Source organism: Glycine max, chromosome 20 (genome assembly GCF_000004515.6).
Source record: "Glycine max cultivar Williams 82 chromosome 20, Glycine_max_v4.0, whole genome shotgun sequence".
Classification (NCBI taxonomy): domain Eukaryota; kingdom Viridiplantae; phylum Streptophyta; class Magnoliopsida; order Fabales; family Fabaceae; genus Glycine; species Glycine max.
Genome location: NC_038256.2, coordinates 22,673,609 through 22,679,108, shown reverse-complemented (window position 1 = coordinate 22,679,108; position 5,500 = coordinate 22,673,609).

Here is a 5,500-nt window from a genome sequence, read left to right as displayed (position 1 = left end):
ATTGTTATGTTAGCCAAAGGTTGATGACATTGTACATGTATACTTGTCTTTTCTCAAAGCACCAATAATATAATTAATCATGATATTAAGAAGAACCAACCCTTGGATTTGGGATGTAAGCAATCATTTCCTCCTCAATTTTGCTCTCATCATATACTTTTGTTTTCAGTTCATATTTAAATTGTCTCTATTTCAGACTCATGTCATCAATCAATATTTCCTTTGTTTTTTCAATTAACTCAAGAACATATTTAAACTTAATCTATTATAAGTATCATTAACAAACAAAAAAAATACCATTTTGTTAGACATTACAAAACATAAAATTTTACAAGAATTAAAATGAAACAACACTTATAAAGTATTAATTATACTATACTTGAATCAATTCAACCATGTTGGTAATATAGTCCTCATGCATGTCTTTCCAGCTAAAAAAATTGATATGAGCACATTGGTGTCTCCTTACCAAGCTCCCAATTACATTCAGTAGAGTTTTCCCTTCACAACCCATAAGATTGCCCTAAGGATCTACTTCAACAAGTACGGATTCTCCATCTGACATGTCCCACATCTAGCATATGTGTATAACCTCTAGTCCTCTTTTCACCTAAATCATTCATGGATATGACATTTAATATATATATATATATATATATATATATATATATATATATATATATATATATATATATATATATAGAGAGAGAGAGAGAGAGAGAGAGAGAGAGAGAGAGAGAAGTGTATATACTTGCATTGTTTAAAAAATAAAAAATTATACTTACCTTTAGTTGAACTTTCACTTGCACTTCCAAGAGAAGTATGAGACTCAACATGACTTTCTTCTTGTATGTGATGTTCTGTTTGTGATTATGAATTTAGTTAATGATGCAATCCTTCCAAAGAGAGGACCCATCATCAGAGTCATGGCTAGGAGACTCCAAGAAGACTGGGCCAAAGATGCAAGAGAAGGGCCTAGGATTCTCATGAGCCTTAGGGTAAATTTTGGGCCCATGGTGTAACACCCTAATATATATATCTATATATTATTGGTAATTATGTTTAATGTTTGATTATTTGTTGCGTTATTTTCATCCGTAATTATTTTTAAGGAGGTTAATTTAGTTAAAAGAGGGGTGTGGATAGATAAGGATCTAGCTTCTCAAAGAAGCCACGATGAAGCTTCTGGAGGAAGCCTTTTAATGAAGCTTCTAGAGAAAGCTACATGAAACTGCCTCGGTAAAAACGCTGCCCAACCTTCGTTAACCGTTGGATCTTCTCGAAATTTGGTCTGAAACTTCAAAAGACACTTGTCCACGATATGACCGTTGGGATCTTTTAGGAGATATCTGGCGTATTCTAGAAGCTTCCGTTCCCAAGAGCATTCCTTATTTAAGCACTTCAGCCTTTGCTTTCGTGTAGCTTAGGAAAAATGCCATTTCTTCTCCTTTCCTTCTTCCAAAGCCATTTCTAATGTCCCAAGCACTTTCTCCATCACCCACAGCCACCATTAGCCACCGCAAAACGTTGTTGTTCTTCGTTGAAACTCCACAATGAGAGGAACCCGTCGATTGGAGCGGAATCTTCCAACTTGGCTCGTGGTTGCGGTAGAGAATGAAACCCTAATCTGACCTTTCATTTTTTTTCGAGGTAACCATGGTTCTACGCTTGTTTCTTGTTAGTTTCATCTTGTCTTTGCATCTTTTCTGACTTTGGAACCGCCATTGCATGTCTTATGCTTCCTTTGAAAAACCTTAGAGAAAGAGACTTTGTAAATGCTATCCTTTTACGAAATGCATATTATTTTCGTAACCTACATTGAACCCCGGTCACATTGGCGTGGTCGGAATTTCCAAATGAAGTTCCTTTGTAAAACCCAAAATGCTCTCACCTCTTTCATGTAGTGATGCAGGTGTTTGACCCAGAGCACTGTTACTAGCTTTGTTTTCTGAAATCCATACTAAGTCTCATTCATTTTGGCATGGTAGAGGCTTGTGTGGAATCGACGAGCAAGGACAAAAAGGAATCTTCAAGTGACACGACGAGGAATCCGCGAGGTAGCTCACGATAGGTAAAGGGAGTTTATTATAAAATTTACCGTTTTAACACCATAGTTAGGGTCAGGGAACCTAGCTATGAGGATATCCGTCTCTCTCTCACGCGGTTTTTTTTTCAAAAAAAAAAAATATTTTTATATATGGGGGGGGATATATATATATATATATATATATATATATATATATATATATATATATATATATATATATATATATATATATATATATATATATATATATATATATATGTATGTATGTATGTATGTATTGTGATGAATGATATTGTTTTGGTTGTTCGAAATGTGTTGTTTGAAGACCATGTCAACATGAATTGTTATTATTGATGAATATGTGAATATGAAATGAGGTTGTTGTTGTTGTTGATAACATCATTGAGATGAGATGATATGTATATTGTGAATGACATGGAAATGGAATGTTGATTGATGTTGGAAATGCATTGGCATGTGCATGTTGTGTATGTTCGTGGGGGGCACTATGCACTAACCTTCCAGGGTCTTTGGCACTAGCTTTTGGCCATGATCATACGTCGTATGGAGTGTATGTCATGGGGGGGGGGGGTAGAGTGCACTAACCTTGTTGGATGGCCCAGACATGGGCAACTAGCATGGTTAGAGAATCTAAGCATTTCTGAGAGGATGCTTAGGCGCTTTAAAATGTCCATGGTCTTTGGCACTCACTTTTGGCCGTGATCATAGCTCATACGACACAGGAAATAGAGTAACTGTGGCCAAGTTTACTTTGTACTAGGGGGCTTGTCACCTGGTAGGGAACACCTTTGGGCTCCCAGGCTGATCACCTATGGGAGGGGGGTTGTTATGTGCACAACCGGGTGGTCTCGACAAACTCTGCACAGTTCCCTAAGTGAGAGTGTCGTGAGGACATGCTTAGGCTATTTCCTGAGATTTGGTTGTTGTTGGTACGTACCACATTGCATCTGAGTGTTGAGTCAGGTGCATGCATCATTCAGTGAAGTCTTGATTGGGTCCATGGATGGATGATGAGTAATTGTTGGATGTGAATGATGAATATTTGTTGGATATGAGTGTTGAATAATGATTATTGCGTATGCTTATCATGTTTGCCTATGTTCCTTGCTAATTGTGGTTATTTGGAATTGGTATTGGTTCTTTTATAATAAACTCACCCTTGCAATTTTGTATCGTGTGGTTGATACCTGTGATGATCACGAACCTTGTTCGTGGGAGCAGAATGACAGTGGCAGGGTGTAGGGAGTAAGATTCTGGTGAGGAGCCACCGAGCCGACGTGATGACGTTGGCGTTATTTTGGGAGAGAGTTGTGTTTTGTAATCAACTCCTCCGTAGTTGGTTTTTAAGTTTTATTTTGTTGAGTTAAAGATGTAAAACTGGAATTTTAATTATATATATATATGAACATATTTAATTTTCGTTATGTGTATGACATGTACTGAATTATTATTTCTATGTAATTATGCATATTCACTTAAGTAATGGCGTGTTGTTGGATGAATTTATGTTGTGACAAAATCACTTCTATTTTCATAATAAAAAAATTAAGGGAGTTCTTTTTATAAAAATTGAAATTATTGAATATTAGAGTGTGGATATCGTAGCGACGAGGCGGGTCGTTACATTTAGTGGTATCAGAGCCAGGTTGAACCTTTCGGCCAGTGATTTGTGAGTCTGCTATGTTTTTCTGTGCATTCTCTAGTTGTTTTGTTGAATGCTTGGTGTTGGTTGTTTGCTGATGTTTGATGTTCATTGTTTGCTATTAGCACTTACTCACTAGTTGTGTTTTAATGAGCTATAGAGATTTGATTGTTGTAGTCGTATTGAATTTGTTTTTCTGATGTCTGCTATACCATGAATTTCAAAGCCAGGTCACGAATTATCAGACTGGCCACCTGTATAATTTGTGAAGGGCAATGGAATGATATGGCAAGCGATCAGAAAATGCAAATGATGGAAAGTAGGTGTTAATGTCTTGAGGCATCAACTCTTAAGAGTAACTGAGTAGGAATTGTAATGGTTGTGATTGTTGTGTGGTTCTTTGTTTGTGTGTATTCCTTCCATGTCTAACTCCCTGGTGTGTATAGGGAGTGATGGCTGGACGGAATGATCATGCAATAGTGGATGCCCTTCAAGCCTTAGCTCAGGCTATAGGGAATCCGAATAGAGGAGAAGTTGGTGGAGCTGTTGAGTACCAGGGGTTGGATCGCTTCCAACAAAACAACCCTCCTTCTTTTAATGGAGGATACAACCCAGATGGTGTTTAGAGCTGGATAAGGGAAATTGAGAAAATTTTCCGAGTTATGGCATGTATGGAGAGGCAAAAGGTTCCTTTTGGTACATATACTCTAGTGGAAGAGGCTGAGTATTAGTGGGAGAATACTCGCCAATGCCTAGAGGCTGAAGGTCAAGATGTGACCTGGGATGTCTTCAAGAGAGTGTTTTTGGAGAAATACTTTCCTGAGGATGTTAGGAACAAGAAGGAGATGGAGTTCTTGGAGCTTAAGCAAGGAAGTATGACTGTGGCTGAATATGCGGCGAAGTTTGAGGAGCTGGTGAGGTACTTTCCCCATTATCAAGGGAGAGATGGTGAGAGTTCCAAGTGTGTAAAGTTTCTGAATGGCTTATGACCTGAAGTGAAGCAAGCTGTGAATTACCAAGGTGTTCGTCAGTTCCCACTTTTGGTTAATATGTGTCGGATTTGGGATGAAGACTCCCGAGATAGGGCGGCCTATTATAGGAGTACAGGTCCAATGAGGAACAAAAAGAATGGGCCTCAACATCGAGGAAAACCATATTCGACTCCTCTTAAGCAATATGGTAACCGCCATGGCAATCAGAGGGTTGTTGCTAGGGGATTTGCAGGTGGTAGCGGTAGCAAACCCAATACGTTCTCCACTCATATCATTTGTTACAAGTGTGGTAAGCCAGGGCACATCTCCTCGAATTGTCCCGATATAGGCGTAACATGTTTTAATTGTGGACAAAAGGGACACACTCAGAGAGATTGTTCACGACCCAAGAAAGAGCAAAATGGTGGAGGCCCGAATGACCAAACTAGACATCCAAAGACCACGGGAAGAATCTTTACCCTTAATGGTGCTGAAGCTTCGAAATCCAAAGATCAAATCCAAGGTAGATGTTTCATAAATGGGATTCCTTTGCTTGTGTTGTTTGATTCTGGTGCCACCCATTCCTTTATATCTTGTTTATGTGTAGAAAAACTTAAGCTTTCTGTGTCTTCTTTAAATAAAGATCTAGTAGTAGAGACCCCTACTAGTGGTTCTGTGTTAACTTCTGATGTGTGTTTGAATTGTTCTGTGGAGATTTCTGGTAGGATATTCTAGATTGATTTGATTTGTTTGCCTTTGAGCCAGATTGATGTTATTCTTGGTATGGACTGGTTATCTTCCAACCATGTCTTGTTGAAC